Raw genomic sequence first — 20,740 nt, 5'->3', positions numbered from 1 at the left:
CCAAAAGGCCTGGGGCTGGGCCTTCTTCCTTTGGGCAATTGAGGATTAAGGAAGATACAAGGCATTTTTGTAATCCTGGGAATAACACCGGTTCCGGGTCATGGACAGAGGGGAGCTGAGGAAACACTCTGATTTTCTAACTAGCAGATAGGACCTCTGGGTGCTTCCAGCAAGAGCAAACCTTGGATCACAGCCACGTTTATATACTGCGGACTTTATTTTCTGTGTCTGCCCACAGATGGACCATCTGGATGAAGCTTTTCATGTACGACCGGTAACCACTCAGATACATGACCTTGTCTCTAGAATACTGTTCAAGCCCTAAGACAGGCTACACAAGTTAGGACAAGGACTACAAGAACTATGGGAAATACTGAAAGAGCAAATCATGGTCTTTGGCAGAAAATAAAGTTAATTTTGAATTTGAGCTCCCTACCATTGGTAATAGAAGAAGAAAACCAATCCAAAGGATTAGCAATATCTCAAAGTATTTTTAAAGAGGATTCCCAAAGAAACATCATATTCACAGATAAAAAGAAAAGGACATGTGGGTGGCTCAGTCAGTTAGCCTGTGTCTTCCACTCAGGTCATGATCCATCCTGGGATCTAGGCCTGCTTCCTGCTCCGTGCTCAGAGTGGATTCTACTTCTCCCTCTGCCCTTTCTCTCTCTCTCTCTTTCAACTCAATAATATCCTAAAAAAAGAAAAGAAAATCCAAATCTGACCTTCAGGCACTTTTGTGTGAGTGGCATGGAAAGCACATGTGCGTGTCTGTGAGCCATTCCAGCACAGCTCAGGACCACAGGGGCACCCAGTGAATATCAAAGCCTTGAAACATAGTTGGCCCCCAGCTTCTTGGGTTGTCCCCCTTCACTGGCTCTCCCTGGAGAAGGCAGGATCCACCTGTACATACACCCCTCACGCTGAAATCACGGCAAGTCTCACAGGAGCAATCTCACATTTAATTCCGATAAAGCTTAAAGTGGCATCTACATAAATGAACATGCTTCTGAGCAGAACTCTAAGAGTTGTGAGCCATATTGCTCTTATACAATAAACCACATTTTCTTTATTATTCTGCAGTAAACCACCACGCTGTAAATTACCCAGAGCCCAAGACCTAGATGGACAAATTCTTACAATCAATATAGAGAACACTTACTATCTTTCGGTGTGAGCCCACTGCCCCACAGACAGACACACACACACACACAAACACACACACACACCTTTTTGTTGTTGAACAAAATTCATGTCTAATGGCCAGAAAATATTACATTTCACAGATTTAACTGGCAGTAGCCCTCAGGCGTAGATGGCAAGCTCAGACTCCTGAGCTTCAGGTCCACTCCCTAAATTCAAAAGCTGGAAAACAGATCGTGATCTCTGCACAAGGTCCCTCTAGATCTGGCCAAGCTAAATGGTCCGGGGTGTGGGGGGCCGGTGTGATGGGGAGGATGGGTGTTGGGTGGGGTATCCCAGGCCTGGTCTGCAAAGGGAACCCCCAGAGGGACTATGAGACCAACAAACTCTTGGCTCCCCAGCCCCGGGAACACAGTCGCAGCAAGAGAATGCTCTACACTAGAGGGGTAGGGTTCGGACCCTATACCTCTCTCTCCCCCAACTCTGGGTCTCTACTACTCTAAACTGCTGTGGGCTCCAAGGACACCCAGTTCCCCTCTAGAATGACATCGGCCCTGGCCCCCATGCTGGAGACCTGCCCTACACCCCAGCACTCAGGAGTAGAGGCCAAAGGTGGAGGGAGACACTTCTGAATGTAGTAGGGGTGTGCATTGTGCAGGACACGAGAAGAGAGCACTGCTGAGCCATTGAACATTCCTTACATCCAGAGAACCAGCACCGGGGCAGGGGTGGGGGTCTCTTGCCTGTGGGTCTTGACCCTGTCACTCATCACACAACAAGGTAAACCATTTTCTTCCCCTTGATGTTTCTGGTCTTCAGCCCCAGATACCGCCGGCTGTTCTTCTCTGGCTGCCCATACAGCATGTTGACAAAGAACTCTGGTTCATCTTTGTCCCTGGGTTGGAAGGTCAGAAACCTAAACATTGCTCTTAGCTTGCGACACAGATAGGTCATTGCTTCCGCTTCGTCTGATGGTTCCTCATACACGGGCTGCTTCATTTCCTCATAGGCAGACAAAATCACGGCCTGAAACAAGTTGATCAATATGCAGATCATCACCAGCATGAAGGATGAGAGGAACAGGACCCCCAGAACCCTGTTGTTGGAGAACTCGGTGTTCTGAAAGGCTGAAACGCAATAGGAGAATATCGTCTGCGTAGCATGAATCAGGTTACTGTAGTTCCACTCGTGTTGACCAAACACCAGGTAGCCAAATGCCATGTACACAAAAAAGTACACGGACACCACCAGGGCCATGTGGCAGATGCCGGGAAGGGCCGCTTGAATGGCCCTCTGAGCCAGGCGCACATCATAGAAGATTCTGGAATACCTGAGGGTCTTCAAAATGGTCAGAATTAACAGGAAACCCAAAATGATCCTCATGGCGTGATCTACTTGAGAAACCGCATGAAACGGAATGAAATCCTCAGGGTGCGACAAGTAAAAGCGAATTATGCCAGTGGCCAAGAAGTGCTTCCTAAAGAAGAGCACAATCAGCACAGTAAATATGCATTTTAGAGCAAAGTTGAGCAGATTGTACACACTTCTCACGTACGAGGCCCTTTCTTGCATGATGATATAACCCTCATCGACCACATAGGCTAAAAAGAAAATGAGAATGGCCACATACAAGTAGATTTCTGCCGAAGTCTCCCTGTCGAAATCAGCAAGCGAGAAGGAGTGCACGGATAGGCTCGTGTTCACAACTCCTAACTGAGACGCCTCAAAAATGACAGAAATGCTACAGAACAGACTGACGTCTGGGTTGAAGGTGGTCAGCTCCAGAATCACGGCCCACGTGTTCTCATCAAGCCACTCGCTGCTCTGGAGTTCCCTGAGCCTCACGGTGGAATTAAAAGGCTGCTGCTCTGGGAAAAAATAGAACGCATAGCCTCCCGACCCATAGGTGTGTAAGAGTCCGTGGGAGACATACCCCCAGATCTTCCCTGGAGGCTTGTAAGTAAACCCATTGGTATTCTTATCCTCAGGCCTCTTGAGAACTTTGTTCCAAAGGCCAGAGTAGCTTCTGGTGTCTTCCGGGTCAGTGCCATAGCTGGGATGACAATGGATTTCTCTTCCCATGCTGGTTTGGGCAAAGTTGGCAGGCAGGCAGAGTTGATCGCCAGGTCTTGCCCTCACCTGCCTCAGCAGTGGAAGCCCCAGGATTTTAGAGGAGCTGTCGGGCAGAAAGGCTGGATTCGGGTCGTTGTGGACCTGGGGCACCAGCACGCTGTTCAGCCACCTGTAGATGTCCTCCAGCTTGGTCACCGAGCCGAGATCCACAGAGAACCGATCGCGAACAAACTGGTTATAGTAAAAGCTGTCCGTGTGATGCAGGAGGGCGACGAGCCTCAACAGGAGGGCTAGAAAGATGAAGTGAGTCAGAACGTAACACAGGAACAGGAAAGCCCTTCTCTTAATCGCCTTCTTCCTCTTGAATATTAGGATTTCGTCTTCGGTGAGGGGCTGGTACATCCTCGATCTTCGGAGCTCCAAGATCTGCTGGTGTCGCCTTTTCCTTTCTTTTCGGTTCATCGCGCCCTGAAGCTCGATCTCAATATAGCGGTACTTGCTTGTCCATGAAAGGTTTTTACAATACTTGGGCCTACCAGCTCTGAAGCCTGACAAGAGTATAATTTTGCATGGCTGCACCAGCAAAACAGACAGACAGAATGAACAAAACGAAGCAAAGAGCCAGTCCATTGACTCTCCATAGCTATAATTCAGTCCATAAAATATGATGAAGAATGAAGATATACTGGCTGTGACGAAAACCAAGAACCACGCTACATAGAGGCAACATGGAGGCAGAACGACCCTGCTCTTCTCCTTGAGTTCGACAGGACCTGCTTGGGAAGAAGGCTCTGTAGAAGCAACAAACTGATTGTTATTTGTGTTTGCGTTACTGGCATTTTTATTTTGTGCCTGCGTGCGTGTGACCGTGCTCTGTCCTTTCTTTTGCTGGCGCCCTATCGTAGTGAGCGCCTTGGCAGCCTTCGGAGCTCTAGGTCTTTTCCCAGTTGGAGGCTCCGAAGCCTCCTTGGTAGGTGCATGAGCACTTTCCTCAACGTGCCACTTTTTCAGAAATTCCTCCCAGTGTACATGTTCTTGCTCCAAGGAATCACTCCGGGGAGATACCGTTTCTAGAGTCACACGAGGTTCCCTCTGGGAGTAGGTGAAGAGAAAAATGATCAACATTTGCAGAGGGAGTGTAATTAACACACTTTCCAGGCCTATCATCATTGACCTGACGTAGCTCCCGTCTCCTGACGCCATTTCGTCTGCTCTGTCAAGATTAAAGAACATAATATTACACAGAAGGGAGGCCATCAGCATTGCCAAACAGCAGGACAGTCTCTGCAGCCGATTGAATGGGCTATCAATGATAGTGGAGAAAATGGAGAACCACAGGTGATCTCTCCCCATCCTGTAAGCCGATTCTATCAGGAAATAGTCCTTTCTGTTGATAGGCTGGTCTGGGTCGGTAACACGAAATGTTCTGTCCAAAGAGGTGTCAATACAAAGCCATTCCCGGCATAGAAACAGCCAGATGTGTCGGCTGAACAGATTTTCTACCTTGACTCTGCTTAGATACCAGCTGGGGATTTGCCCTCATTGTTGTGCCACACACGAATGGAGTGGATGTCCCCCAAGTCCCTTTTCGTGGTTAGGAGAAAAGTGTTGATGCCTCCCCGGTAGAGGGTTTGTAAAATGCGGATGGCTCAGACAATGCACATCGCTGGCACCTTCCGTTCCCATAAGTTGCATGAAGACATTGGCCTTGGTCCCGGCCCGACAACGGCCTCCCGTAAAAACAGTCACGAGGTAACACACCTTATCATATGGATCATTATCTAGTAGAATTATCACATGTAGCCGAAGATACTGATCTGTTTCATCTCTCAGCAAAGCCCAAAAAGCTAGGATTATGTACATCAGCATAATGAAAAGTACAGTGACGAGCGTCACATAGTTGCGGGTAACACTAGTGATGACCTCCAACCGAAGATCTACAGCATTAGGGACCACAATCACGTTGGTCGTCAAAAAGTGGGTTTGGAAGTGCCTGCTGGCTTGTTTTATTAGATCCAGCTGCCGCCGGACCCTCCTAGTCCTTTGGCAGATGCAGTGCACTCTTCGCCACGTGGTCCTCTCTCCGAGAACACAGGTATCTTCTCTCCAATCGCTCTGGATCCCATACATGTCTAGGCAGTGAGCGCTGAAAAGAGCGATCCTCACGAGCTTATCATTGGCTGCCAGGACAAAACGAGGTGCCTGCAGAGCTATGACCAAGGTGCACTCAGGCGAGCCGCCTCGCTGAGCTATGACTTGCAGCAGGGACGCTGGAAGGCAAACCACGCGGGCCTCCCTAACGGCACAGGCTGAGTCAAACAGGTCACTCTGGTTGGTCATGGGAGGGATGTCATGGGGCACAAGGAAGGTGGCGACTAGAGCAGTGGGGGTAATTTCACTGCCAGCGTACACCAACACCGTGAACAACACGGTCACTTCGGTCACAATGTGGACCAGCAACTCCTTCACTACACTGCTGTCCACCTCAACCCTAAACTTCCCTGTCGTCCTTTTCAAGGACTCATCAGCTCCCTCGGTCTCATTCTCGGGTCCCACTGTGAGGTTAAAAGCTGCAAAGCTCAAGTTTTTTCTGGCGATGTACACTTCTGCTACATCAGGCATGATCTCGACCACGTCGCCGTCAGGTGTGGTTCCTGTCATCCTGAATCCAACCACCTCTGCCGAACAGCCTTCCTGATCATTCATCCAAGGAAAGGGATCATCTGCAAACTCACAAAACATGGTGGAAATCGGGGCGCTTTCAGGTAAACTAGGAATATTGCTCACATTTAGCGTCGGATGAAAATAATGGCGACTGCTTTTCTCATTCCTGAAGATATCAGTAACATCCCACCTTTCAGTTTTCCTGACATACACGTTAAGGCTGGAGGCCGTCATTGTGGTGGTCTCGTTCCCTGGCACTTTACCCTCCAGTATTGTGTCTGCTAGTGATTCCAACACGTAGAAAGGCTCATCGACCACTTCATAGCTAACAGTCAGTTTCAAGATATTAGACAAAGTTGTTAATATCCCAGTGCTCACAATTTCTACTTCTTCAGAGTGAATGTGTGCATCATTCTGTCGAGACTGCTGTAGGGCTCGATTTGCTAACCAAATCCTCACTGTGGCCAGTTTCTGAGCCAATTGAGTGAATCCGGCGGATGTCTGTGTTAATTTAGTAACACTCATGACTACCTGGCTAATTTCCACCAAAGTGCTATTGGGAAGAATGAAAGTCTGGTTGACAAGGTATTCCCGGAGTCTGGCTTTGTCAGCTTCCAAACTTAATTCGGGTTTCATGTTATTCAAAACAGAAGCTCCTATATATATTAAGTAGCCTGCAGGTAGAAATTCCTGGCTGTCAAGCAAAGTAGATAGCGATGAATTTGGTCCCATGGTGAAATTGAATAAGCGATCAAGCACGCCCTTCGCTGAGATTTTATCCGTAGGGGCATGTACGGTCGCATACAAAGTAACCTGAGAAAAAGCTCCTAGAGAGTCATACACCTGAACAAATATCTTCATCGCATAACGATTAGCCAACACACCCACGGGGAGAAATGAAGGGGGCGATGTGGACTCATTCCCCAAATACAGGATGGCCCCCAAGGTGTTCTCTTTTACAGAACTGATCTGACCAAAGCCATACAAATCAGAGACTACCATTTTGTATGTAAGTGGGATGTTCTTATCCTTAAAATTATCGCACCGGATGACAAACCTGGTAACAAAGGCAACTCCTGTAGCTGGATTAATGCTGCACTCTCCGGTTTCAGGGACATGGTTGATAACAAACGGGTGCTTCATGTCCACGTTATGCCCACTCCAACTTGCTAGATGCACAGAAGCCCAAAACTTAGCTTCAGGAAAATCCTTCAAAGCAAAAGGTTTTATAGACAAATGAGCCCCATTCCTCCCTGTTGTGGTGTTTTTCACCCAGTCAAAGTTTACCTCATCCCCTAGAGATGACAGAATCGACCATTTATATGCATCCTGGCTTGTTGAACCAGTTGTGCAATTGAGAAACAAAGAAAGTCTGGCTGAAATACCCAAAACGGCATCACAATTTTCAATACACGAGATGTATGCTGCGGGGGCTGGTCCTTTGAGCACGTGTACCTTTCTATCAACATGGGCTCTCCTATCACCCTTGCGGATCACCATTCTGATGAAATACACACCTCCACCTTTCAGTGTTCCTGGCTGAAGTGTGAGGACAGGGCCAGAGGCCTCCTTCCAGTTCAGATTAGTCTGCTGTGGGGTGCAGACGCTGTTGCTCATCACTGTGATTTTATATCCCTGGTAGTTTTTTGGATCCGTGGTACAGTACCAAGAAAAACGGAGTCCCTGCGAAGGGTTGTCCGAATCTGGATCCGACGACCCCGTTCCATCCAGAACCAACTGATCTGTGAATTTGATTGTTCTGTTGGGACCCCCAGGAATAACTGCTTCTAGGTCACTTCTAACGATGCTGACATACATGAAATCTGAGGCCGAGGCCTGAGGCCTATTTGGATTCATGTAGACATCCACTACGAATCTCATCACATACACCCCCCAAGTTAAAGATTTTGGAGGGATATGTAGAAATGTTGGTACCCTCCCTGATTTCATGATTGGTATGTCCAATGGTCTGTACCACAGAGGCAGATCTTTTACGGAGGGCACGGAATAGACCTGCCAGTACGAAACAATTAACATGGACTTCGGACAGTTGTACTTGTAGGTGGCATTGAGGGTAGCCTCCATCTTCCTGGTCAGCACCAAGGGTTCACCATCTTTGTTCCTGTTGATCTTCACCATGGTGATCTCACACGGCGCCTCTGGGGATACCTGGCAGGACACGGAAGACTGGATGGCTTGAGGCCCATCCGAGCTGAGAGCTTCCAGGACAACAGGCGTGGGCCCATCCGTGGGACACTGCGTTTGGGCCACGAAGCCCGCGGAGGGGCGAGGCCCGGCGGCCGGCAGGTCGGAGGTGGAACGGCGGGGGCGCCGAGGGCCGGCGGGCCGCAGCGGCACGAGCCAGAAGGTCCACTCCGGGCGCCCGGGCGCGCGGGGCAGCGCGGTGCGCCACAGCAGGGACAGCCGGCCGCGGCGCGCAGACAGCCGCAGGTGCACGAGCGCGGGCGCGGCGGCCAAGCGCGCGCGCAGCAGGACGCACAGCAGGACACAGAGCGCGCGCGCGGGGCCGCGGGGCAGGCAGAGGCGGCCGCCACCGGCCAGGATCACGCCGCCGCCAGGGGCCGCGCGGGGCCGCAGGTGGACGTGGGCGCTGCCGGCCGGCTCCCCGAGGCCCGGGGCGGCCCTCCAAGCGCGCAGCGCGGCCGCGGCTCCGAGGGCTGGGCCGCGAGTCCGGACGGCTGGCGGGGGGCCGTGGGCCGAGGCTGCATCTGGGCGGCTGGGTCCGGACTCTGGTGAGGCGGTCTCCCGGGAGATGGGGATGGTAGTCAGGGCCCTGGGAGGAGACGTGGGCCGCGGGAGGGGGCTGAGATCTAGGCCCATGTCCAAAGTCAGGAGGAGGAGGAGGAGCTCGGGCCTGGGCCTCATGGTGCCACCTACCTGGTCACCTCAGACTGGCAGCCCCTGGCGATGGGGTCTGGCTAACTGTCATGGGGGTCTCGGGCCAGAAGGAGTGACCAGGTCATGGGTCACGACCCTGGAGCATGGAATGGGAATGACTTCTGGGGTCCCCCTCCCTCTCCCTGCTTCTGTAGGCTTCCAAGCAGCAGTGCTCATGGAATTAAGGTGCCTCAGGCTCCCAACAGCCTGGAAAGGCCCCGCCTTAGCTGGCATCCCCTTCCCGTGGCAAAAAACCACAGTGTTCTGACCTGCCTAAGAGCCCTGGGAAGTCTGAGTCTTGGGTTCTTCATTTGCTTTTCCTACCTAGGATGAAACCCCAAGACCTTTTCTTTAGATCTTTTTCATTTCTCTAAAATCATTTAATGCTGTAAATGTCCCACCAAACACTGCTTAACTGCCTCCTGCATGTTGCCTACTTTTGTTATCATTCAATTTAAACTATTTCTACTTGCCCTTGATTGGGTTTTGAACCATCAGTTCAAATGGGTTGTTTAATTTCCCAGCATTTGGAGTTTGTGCGAAATCTTACAGTTATGCTGGTTTCTAACTGAAGTCTGTCGTGGTCAGAGAATACATTCCATCTGATTTTGAGCCTTTGCATGGACTGAGACTTGCTTGAGAGCCCAAACAGTAGAGTGATCTACCTTGCTGTGTGGTCCTAATGCCCTTAAAAACAAGGTGTGTCTCCCATCATTGGGTGGGTTGTCCTCCAGACATCAACTAGATCAAGAGAGTGGGTACCCGAGTGTTTCATCTTGTGTGTCTTCCCTGGGTTTTCTCTAGTTTTTCTATCACTCGCTGAGAGAGGCCGTTACTCTCTCCTGTGCTGACTGGGAAACTGTGTCTTTGACCCTTTCTTTTCTTTTTTTTTTTTTTTAAGGTTTTATTTATTTATTTGACAGGGAGAGATCTCAAGTAGGCAGAGAGGCAGGCAGAGAGAGGAGGAAGCAGGCTCCCCGCTGAGCAGAGAGCCCGATGCGGGACTCGATCCCAGGACCCTGAGATCATGACCCGAGCCGAAGGCAGCGGCTCAACCCACTGAGCCACCCAGGCGCCCCTTTGACCCTTTCTTTCTGTCCATCTTTGCTTCATGTCTTTTCAGGCTCTATTAGATGGATACACATTGGTGTTCCGTCCATGTGAATTGGTCCTTATCTCATGATGAGATGTTTCTCTTTATCTCAGTAATCATCTCTGTTTGGAAATCTGTTTCAGCTGATGTTCGAATGCCAGATGTTGATTGTATCTGAATAAACCTGGAAAATGAAATGAAATAGCCACACTAGCCTTCTTATGCTTACTGTCTCCATGCCATATCTTTCTTTCATTCATTTCCTTTTCAGTTTGTGTACGTCTTTATACTTAAAATGATCTTTTTTTTAATATTTTTTAAGATATTTATTTATTTGAGAGAGAGAGACAGTGAGAGAGAGCATGAGCAAGGAGAAGGTCAGAGGGAGAAGCAGACTCCCCATGCAGCTGGGAGCCCGATGCGGGACTCGATCCCGGAACTCCGGGATCATGACCTGAGCCGAAGGCAGTCGTCCAAACAACTGAGCCACCCAGGCCTCCCTTAAAGTGATCTCTTGAGGCAACATGTAATACGGGTTTTTTTTTTTAAGGTTATTTATTTATTTATTTATTTGACAGACAGAGATCATGTGTAGGCAGAGAGCAGACAGAGAGAGAGAGGGGGAAGCAGGCTCCCGGCTGAGCAGAGAGCCCGATTTGGGGCTCGATCCCAGGATTATGTGATCATGAGCTGAGTCAAAGCCAGAGGCTTTAACCCAGTGAGCCACCCAGGTGCCCTGTAATAAGGTTTTCTTTTTTTTCTTATCCCCTCTCTCTGGCGCACCATTTCGAAGGATAGGACATTGTCAGGTCACAAGAAGGCAGCCATTGCAAGGAAGGGAGATGGCCCTTACTGAGAAGCGATCATGCTGACACCCTGAGCTTGGCCGTGGGGTTCCAGAGCTGTGAGAAATAAATCCTTGCTGTTCAGACACTGCCCCCACTCCGCTCCCCCCCGCCCCCGGAGGTATTTCGTTTTATCAGTCTGAGCTAAGACAACCGGAAATGTCGGGGCTGAAAACCCATATTGGGTCATCAGAGGCATGTAGGGTAGAGGCCCAGATGGAGAAGGAGACAGACTCTGGCCGCCTCCTGTCCTTAGGGGTAAGGTGGACAGAGATAGGCAGTGGGTCAAGATGGAGAGTAGCAGGGTGTGGTGTCCTGGAAGCCAAGGAAAGAGAGGATTCAGGAAAGACACAGTGTGGCCTGATGGGTCAGAACAGCTGATGATGAGGAAAAGCCCAGCCTGCTGACTCCCTGTCCCCTCTCACCACCCCCACAACACAAACTATGGCACAGGAGTCCCCAGGTCTGGGCCAGTGCCAAAGGCAGGAATGTCTGTGCGTACCCCAGGCAACAGATGAGATAGGTTGAGAGGAGCCCCGTCCTTCCCCATGGACACTTTAAAGCAATGGTGTTGTGATCCATGGCGCCCTTGGTGATCTGAGCCCCAGTGACCCGGCCCTCCGGAGCCTGCCCTGCTCCAGCTTCCAGAAGACCCTCTCACCCGCGGGGACACATGCCCTAGTCTGAGACACCCTCTTCCCTCCTGGCTCGCCAACGTGCCCCTCTCGAGTACCCACGACCCCTATGTATGCCAAGCACTGTGCTGCTCCTGAAGCCAAAAGGCCTGGGGCTGGGCCTTCTTCCTTTGGGCAATTGAGGATTAAGGAAGATACAAGGCATTTTTGTAATCCTGGGAATAACACCGGTTCCGGGTCATGGACAGAGGGGAGCTGAGGAAACACTCTGATTTTCTAACTAGCAGATAGGACCTCTGGGTGCTTCCAGCAAGAGCAAACCTTGGATCACAGCCACGTTTATATACTGCGGACTTTATTTTCTGTGTCTGCCCACAGATGGACCATCTGGATGAAGCTTTTCATGTACGACCGGTAACCACTCAGATACATGACCTTGTCTCTAGAATACTGTTCAAGCCCTAAGACAGGCTACACAAGTTAGGACAAGGACTACAAGAACTATGGGAAATACTGAAAGAGCAAATCATGGTCTTTGGCAGAAAATAAAGTTAATTTTGAATTTGAGCTCCCTACCATTGGTAATAGAAGAAGAAAACCAATCCAAAGGATTAGCAATATCTCAAAGTATTTTTAAAGAGGATTCCCAAAGAAACATCATATTCACAGATAAAAAGAAAAGGACATGTGGGTGGCTCAGTCAGTTAGCCTGTGTCTTCCACTCAGGTCATGATCCATCCTGGGATCTAGGCCTGCTTCCTGCTCCGTGCTCAGAGTGGATTCTACTTCTCCCTCTGCCCTTTCTCTCTCTCTCTCTTTCAACTCAATAATATCCTAAAAAAAGAAAAGAAAATCCAAATCTGACCTTCAGGCACTTTTGTGTGAGTGGCATGGAAAGCACATGTGCGTGTCTGTGAGCCATTCCAGCACAGCTCAGGACCACAGGGGCACCCAGTGAATATCAAAGCCTTGAAACATAGTTGGCCCCCAGCTTCTTGGGTTGTCCCCCTTCACTGGCTCTCCCTGGAGAAGGCAGGATCCACCTGTACATACACCCCTCACGCTGAAATCACGGCAAGTCTCACAGGAGCAATCTCACATTTAATTCCGATAAAGCTTAAAGTGGCATCTACATAAATGAACATGCTTCTGAGCAGAACTCTAAGAGTTGTGAGCCATATTGCTCTTATACAATAAACCACATTTTCTTTATTATTCTGCAGTAAACCACCACGCTGTAAATTACCCAGAGCCCAAGACCTAGATGGACAAATTCTTACAATCAATATAGAGAACACTTACTATCTTTCGGTGTGAGCCCACTGCCCCACAGACAGACACACACACACACACAAACACACACACACACCTTTTTGTTGTTGAACAAAATTCATGTCTAATGGCCAGAAAATATTACATTTCACAGATTTAACTGGCAGTAGCCCTCAGGCGTAGATGGCAAGCTCAGACTCCTGAGCTTCAGGTCCACTCCCTAAATTCAAAAGCTGGAAAACAGATCGTGATCTCTGCACAAGGTCCCTCTAGATCTGGCCAAGCTAAATGGTCCGGGGTGTGGGGGGCCGGTGTGATGGGGAGGATGGGTGTTGGGTGGGGTATCCCAGGCCTGGTCTGCAAAGGGAACCCCCAGAGGGACTATGAGACCAACAAACTCTTGGCTCCCCAGCCCCGGGAACACAGTCGCAGCAAGAGAATGCTCTACACTAGAGGGGTAGGGTTCGGACCCTATACCTCTCTCTCCCCCAACTCTGGGTCTCTACTACTCTAAACTGCTGTGGGCTCCAAGGACACCCAGTTCCCCTCTAGAATGACATCGGCCCTGGCCCCCATGCTGGAGACCTGCCCTACACCCCAGCACTCAGGAGTAGAGGCCAAAGGTGGAGGGAGACACTTCTGAATGTAGTAGGGGTGTGCATTGTGCAGGACACGAGAAGAGAGCACTGCTGAGCCATTGAACATTCCTTACATCCAGAGAACCAGCACCGGGGCAGGGGTGGGGGTCTCTTGCCTGTGGGTCTTGACCCTGTCACTCATCACACAACAAGGTAAACCATTTTCTTCCCCTTGATGTTTCTGGTCTTCAGCCCCAGATACCGCCGGCTGTTCTTCTCTGGCTGCCCATACAGCATGTTGACAAAGAACTCTGGTTCATCTTTGTCCCTGGGTTGGAAGGTCAGAAACCTAAACATTGCTCTTAGCTTGCGACACAGATAGGTCATTGCTTCCGCTTCGTCTGATGGTTCCTCATACACGGGCTGCTTCATTTCCTCATAGGCAGACAAAATCACGGCCTGAAACAAGTTGATCAATATGCAGATCATCACCAGCATGAAGGATGAGAGGAACAGGACCCCCAGAACCCTGTTGTTGGAGAACTCGGTGTTCTGAAAGGCTGAAACGCAATAGGAGAATATCGTCTGCGTAGCATGAATCAGGTTACTGTAGTTCCACTCGTGTTGACCAAACACCAGGTAGCCAAATGCCATGTACACAAAAAAGTACACGGACACCACCAGGGCCATGTGGCAGATGCCGGGAAGGGCCGCTTGAATGGCCCTCTGAGCCAGGCGCACATCATAGAAGATTCTGGAATACCTGAGGGTCTTCAAAATGGTCAGAATTAACAGGAAACCCAAAATGATCCTCATGGCGTGATCTACTTGAGAAACCGCATGAAACGGAATGAAATCCTCAGGGTGCGACAAGTAAAAGCGAATTATGCCAGTGGCCAAGAAGTGCTTCCTAAAGAAGAGCACAATCAGCACAGTAAATATGCATTTTAGAGCAAAGTTGAGCAGATTGTACACACTTCTCACGTACGAGGCCCTTTCTTGCATGATGATATAACCCTCATCGACCACATAGGCTAAAAAGAAAATGAGAATGGCCACATACAAGTAGATTTCTGCCGAAGTCTCCCTGTCGAAATCAGCAAGCGAGAAGGAGTGCACGGATAGGCTCGTGTTCACAACTCCTAACTGAGACGCCTCAAAAATGACAGAAATGCTACAGAACAGACTGACGTCTGGGTTGAAGGTGGTCAGCTCCAGAATCACGGCCCACGTGTTCTCATCAAGCCACTCGCTGCTCTGGAGTTCCCTGAGCCTCACGGTGGAATTAAAAGGCTGCTGCTCTGGGAAAAAATAGAACGCATAGCCTCCCGACCCATAGGTGTGTAAGAGTCCGTGGGAGACATACCCCCAGATCTTCCCTGGAGGCTTGTAAGTAAACCCATTGGTATTCTTATCCTCAGGCCTCTTGAGAACTTTGTTCCAAAGGCCAGAGTAGCTTCTGGTGTCTTCCGGGTCAGTGCCATAGCTGGGATGACAATGGATTTCTCTTCCCATGCTGGTTTGGGCAAAGTTGGCAGGCAGGCAGAGTTGATCGCCAGGTCTTGCCCTCACCTGCCTCAGCAGTGGAAGCCCCAGGATTTTAGAGGAGCTGTCGGGCAGAAAGGCTGGATTCGGGTCGTTGTGGACCTGGGGCACCAGCACGCTGTTCAGCCACCTGTAGATGTCCTCCAGCTTGGTCACCGAGCCGAGATCCACAGAGAACCGATCGCGAACAAACTGGTTATAGTAAAAGCTGTCCGTGTGATGCAGGAGGGCGACGAGCCTCAACAGGAGGGCTAGAAAGATGAAGTGAGTCAGAACGTAACACAGGAACAGGAAAGCCCTTCTCTTAATCGCCTTCTTCCTCTTGAATATTAGGATTTCGTCTTCGGTGAGGGGCTGGTACATCCTCGATCTTCGGAGCTCCAAGATCTGCTGGTGTCGCCTTTTCCTTTCTTTTCGGTTCATCGCGCCCTGAAGCTCGATCTCAATATAGCGGTACTTGCTTGTCCATGAAAGGTTTTTACAATACTTGGGCCTACCAGCTCTGAAGCCTGACAAGAGTATAATTTTGCATGGCTGCACCAGCAAAACAGACAGACAGAATGAACAAAACGAAGCAAAGAGCCAGTCCATTGACTCTCCATAGCTATAATTCAGTCCATAAAATATGATGAAGAATGAAGATATACTGGCTGTGACGAAAACCAAGAACCACGCTACATAGAGGCAACATGGAGGCAGAACGACCCTGCTCTTCTCCTTGAGTTCGACAGGACCTGCTTGGGAAGAAGGCTCTGTAGAAGCAACAAACTGATTGTTATTTGTGTTTGCGTTACTGGCATTTTTATTTTGTGCCTGCGTGCGTGTGACCGTGCTCTGTCCTTTCTTTTGCTGGCGCCCTATCGTAGTGAGCGCCTTGGCAGCCTTCGGAGCTCTAGGTCTTTTCCCAGTTGGAGGCTCCGAAGCCTCCTTGGTAGGTGCATGAGCACTTTCCTCAACGTGCCACTTTTTCAGAAATTCCTCCCAGTGTACATGTTCTTGCTCCAAGGAATCACTCCGGGGAGATACCGTTTCTAGAGTCACACGAGGTTCCCTCTGGGAGTAGGTGAAGAGAAAAATGATCAACATTTGCAGAGGGAGTGTAATTAACACACTTTCCAGGCCTATCATCATTGACCTGACGTAGCTCCCGTCTCCTGACGCCATTTCGTCTGCTCTGTCGAGATTAAAGAACATAATATTACACAGAAGGGAGGCCATCAGCATTGCCAAACAGCAGGACAGTCTCTGCAGCCGATTGAATGGGCTATCAATGATAGTGGAGAAAATGGAGAACCACAGGTGATCTCTCCCCATCCTGTAAGCTGATTCTATCAGGAAATAGTCCTTTCTGTTGATAGGCTGGTCTGGGTCGGTAACACGAAATGTTCTGTCCAAAGAGGTGTCAATACAAAGCCATTCCCGGCATAGAAACAGCCAGATGTGTCGGCTGAACAGATTTTCTACCTTGACTCTGCTTAGATACCAGCTGGGGGATTTGCCCTCATTGTTGTGCCACACACGAATGGAGTGGATGTCCCCCAAGTCCCTTTTCGTGGTTAGGAGAAAAGTGTTGATGCCTCCCCGGTAGAGGGTTGTAAAATGCGGATGGCTCAGACAATGCACATCGCTGGCACCTTCCGTTCCCATAAGTTGCATGAAGACATTGGCCTTGGTCCCGGCCCGACAACGGCCTCCCGTAAAAACAGTCACGAGGTAACACACCTTATCATATGGATCATTATCTAGTAGAATTATCACATGTAGCCGAAGATACTGATCTGTTTCATCTCTCAGCAAAGCCCAAAAAGCTAGGATTATGTACATCAGCATAATGAAAAGTACAGTGACGAGTGTCACATAGTTGCGGGTAACACTAATGATGACCTCCAACCGAAGATCTACAGCATTAGGGACCACAATCACGTTGGTCGTCAAAAAGTGGGTTTGGAAGTGCCTGCTGGCTTGTTTTATTAGATCCAGCTGCCGCCGGACCCTCCTAGTCCTTTGGCAGATGCAGTGCACTCTTCGCCACGTGGTCCTCTCTCCGAGAACACAGGTATCTTCTCTCCAATCGCTCTGGATCCCATACATGTCTAGGCAGTGAGCGCTGAAAAGAGCGATCCTCACGAGCTTATCATTGGCTGCCAGGACAAAACGAGGTGCCTGCAGAGCTATGACCAAGGTGCACTCGGGCGAGCCGCCTCGCTGAGCTATGACTTGCAGCAGGGACGCTGGAAGGCAAACCACGCGGGCCTCCCTAACGGCACAGGCTGAGTCAAACAGGTCACTCTGGTTGGTCATGGGAGGGATGTCATGGGGCACAAGGAAGGTGGCGACCAGAGCAGTGGGGGTAATTTCACTGCCAGCGTACACCAACACCGTGAACAACACGGTCACTTCGGTCACAATGTGGACCAGCAACTCCTTCACTACACTGCTGTCCACCTCAACCCTAAACTCGCCTGTCGTCCTTTTCAAGGACTCATCAGCTCCCTCGGTCTCACTCTCGGGTCCCACTGTGAGGTTAAAAGCTGCAAAGCTCAAGTTTTTTCTGGCGATGTACACTTCTGCTACATCAGGCATGATCTCGACCACGTCGCCGTCAGGTGTGGTTCCTGTCATCCTGAATCCAACCACCTCTGCCGAACAGCTTTCCTGATCATTCATCCAAGGAAAGGGATCATCTGCAAACTCACAAAACATGGTGGAAATTGGAGCGTTTTCAGATAAACTAGGAAAATTGTTCACATTTAGCGTCGGATGAAAATAATTGCGACTGCTTTTCTCATTCCTGAAGATATCGGTAACATCCCACCTTTCAGTTTTCCTGACATACACGTTAAGGCTGGAGGCCGTCATTGCGGTGGTCTCATTCCCTGGCACTTTACCCTCCAGTATTGTGTCTGCTAGTGATTCCAACACATAGAAAGGCTCATCAACCACTTCATAGCTAACAGTCAGTTTCAAGATATTAGACAAAGTTGTTAAAATCCCAGTGCTCACAATTTCTACTTCTTCAGAGTGAACGTGTGCATCATTCTGTCGAGACTGTTGTAGGGCTCGATTTGCTAACCAAATCCTCACTGTGGCCAGTTTCTGAGCCAATCGAGTGAATCCGGCGGATGTCTGTGTTAATTTAGTAACACTCATGACTACCTGGCTAATTTCCACCAAAGTGCTATTGGGAAGAATGAAAGTCTGGTTGACAAGGTATTCCCGGAGTCTGGCTTTGTCAGCTTCCAAACTTAATTCAGGTTTCATGTTATTCAAAACAGAGGCTGTTATATATATTAAATAGCCTGCAGGTAGAAATTCCTGGCTGTCAAGCAAAGTAGATAGCGATGAATTTGGTCCCATGGTGAAATTGAATAAGCGATCGAGCACGCCCTTCGCTGAGATTTTATCCGTAGGGGCATGTACGGTTGCATACAAGGTCACCTGAGAAAAAGCTCCTAGAGAGTCATACACCTGAACAAATATCTTCATCGCATAACGATTAGCCAACACACCCACGGGGAGAAATGAAGGGGGCGATGTGGACTCATTCCCCAAATACAGGATGGCCCCCAAGGTGTTCTCTTTCACAGAACTGATCTGACCAAAACCATACAAATCAGAGACTACCATTTTGTATGTAAGTGGGATGTGCTTATCCTTAAAATTATCGCACCGGATGACAAACCTGGTAATAAAGGCAACTCCTGTAGCTGGATTAATGCTGCACTCTCCGGTTTCAGGGACATAGTTAATAACAAACGGGTGCTTCAAGTCCACATTATGCCCACTCCAACTTGCTAGATGCACAGAAGCCCAAAACTTAGCTTCAGGAAAATCCTTCAAAGCAAAAGGTTTTATAGACAAATGAGCCCCATTCCTTCCTGTTGTGGTGTGTTTTGCCCAGTCAAAGTTTAACTCATCCCCTAGAGATGACAGAATCGACCATTTATATGCATCCTGGCTTGTTGAACCAGTTGTGCAATTGAGAAACAAAGAAAGTCTGGCTGAAATACCCAAAACGGCATCACAATTTTCAATACACGAGATGTATGCTGCGGGGGCTGGTCCTTTGAGCACGTGTACCTTTCTATCAACATGGGCTCTCCTATCACCCTTGCGGATCACCATTCTGATGAAATACACACCTCCACCTTTCAGTGTTCCTGGCTGAAGTGTGAGGACAGGGTCAGAGGCCTCCTTCCAGTTCAGATTAGTCTGCTGTGGGGTGCAGACGCTGTTGCTCATCACTGTGATTTTATGTCCCTGGTAGTTTTTTGGATCCGTGGTACAGTACCAAGAAAAACGGAGTCCCTGCGAAGGGTTGTCCGAATCTGGATCCGACGACCCCGTTCCATCCAGAACCAACTGATCTGTGAATTTGATTGTTCTGTTGGGACCCCCAGGAATAACTGCTTCTAGGTCACTTCTAACGATGCTGACATACATGAAATCTGAGGCCGAGGCCTGAGGCCAATTTCGATTCGCATAGAGGTCGACTACGAATCTCATCACATACACCCCCCAAGTTAAAGATTTTGGAGGGATATGTAGAAATGTTGGTACCCTCCCTGATTTCGCGATTGGTATGTCCAATGGTCTGTACCACTGGGGCAGTTCATTTACCGAGTGGACGGAAAACACCTGCCAGTACGAAACAACTAAGGTGGAGTATGCACAGTTGTACTTGTAGGTGGCATTGAGGGTAGCCTCCATCTTCCTGGTCAGCACCAAGGGTTCACCATCTTTGTTCCTGTTGATCTTCACCATGGTGATCTCACACGGCGCGTCTGGGGATACCTGGCAGGACACGGAAGACTGGATGGCTTGAGGCCCATCCGAGCTGAGAGCTTCCAGGACAACAGGCGTGGGCCCATCCGTGGGACACTGCGTTTGGGCCACGAAGCCCGCGGAGGGGCGAGGCCCGGCGGCCGGCAGGTCGGAGGTGGAACGGCGGGGGCGCCGAGGGCCGGCGGGCCGCAGCGGCACGAGCCAGAAGGTCCACTCCGGGCGCCCGGGCGCGCGGGGCAGCGCGGTGCGCCACAGCAGGGACAGCCGGCCGCGGCGCGCAGACAGCCGCAGGTGCACGAGCGCGGGCGCGGCGGCCAAGCGCGCGCGCAGCAGGACGCGCAGCAGGACACAGAGCGCGCGCGCGGGGCCGCGGGGCAGGCAGAGGTGGCCGCCACCGGCCAGGATCACGCCGCCGCCAGGGGCCGCGCGGGGCCGCAGGTGGACGCGGGCGCTGCCGGCCGGCTCCCCGAGGCCCGGGGCGGCCCTCCAAGCGCGCAGCGCGGCCGCGGCTCCGAGGGCTGGGCCGCGAGTCCGGACGGCTGGCGGGGGGCCGTGGGCCGAGGCTGCATCTGGGCGGCAGGGTCCGGACTCTGGTGTGGCGGTCGCCTGGGAGTCGGGGATGGCAGCCAGGTCCCTGCCAGGAGACGTGGGCCGTGGAAGGAAGCCTTGACTCAGGGCCAGGCCCTGGCCCAGGCCCAAGAGTAGGAGAAGGAGAAGCAGGGTTCTGGGCCGCATAGCGCTGCCTGCCTGGGTACCTGGGAGCCGCTAACTCAAGGGTGGGGTCTGTCTAACCGCCACAGGGGCCTCGTGGCCTGGGGTGGGTGGGGGTGGCGCGGGCCATGGGTCATGACCCTGGAGCAAGGAATGGGGTGGGCTTCCGGTGTCCCCTCCCCCTGCCTGCCAAGATAGGCCTCCAAGCAGCACTGCTCATGGAATTAAGGGGGCCAAGGCTCCTAACAGCCGGGAAAGTACTCCCCTTAGCTGGCATCCCCTTCCCCTGGCAAAAAACCACAGTGCTGTGACCTCCCTGAGAGCCCAGGTTTTCTGATTTCTGATTTGATTGTGACTATGGTTTTCTTGATTTGCTTTTCCTACTTTCTTAGGATGAAACGCCTAATCCTTGGCTTTAGATCGTCTTCATTTCTCTAGAAGCATTTAATGCTGCAAATGTCCCACCAAACACTGCTTAACTGCCTCCTGCATGCTTGC

The 20,740-nt window shown here is 50.6% G+C and overlaps 2 pseudogenes across 2 annotated transcripts; both read right to left on the bottom strand.

Annotated features, from left to right (window-relative positions):
• Window positions 1-941: 941 nt before the first annotated feature.
• On the bottom strand, window positions 942-8,766 carry LOC309868877 (polycystin family receptor for egg jelly pseudogene; annotated as a pseudogene). The gene has a single exon. The product of its transcript is annotated as a polycystin family receptor for egg jelly pseudogene (transcript).
• Window positions 8,767-12,432: 3,666 nt separating this feature from the next.
• On the bottom strand, window positions 12,433-20,266 carry LOC309868876 (polycystin family receptor for egg jelly pseudogene; annotated as a pseudogene). The gene has a single exon. The product of its transcript is annotated as a polycystin family receptor for egg jelly pseudogene (transcript).
• Between the last annotated feature and the right edge of the window lie 474 nt (window positions 20,267-20,740).

Source organism: Mustela nivalis (assembly GCF_964662115.1).
Source record: "Mustela nivalis genome assembly, chromosome: 7".
Classification (NCBI taxonomy): Eukaryota; Metazoa; Chordata; class Mammalia; order Carnivora; family Mustelidae; genus Mustela; species Mustela nivalis.
The sequence above is the reverse complement of the archived record's forward strand: the minus strand, read 5'-3'. Positions and strand labels throughout refer to the sequence as shown.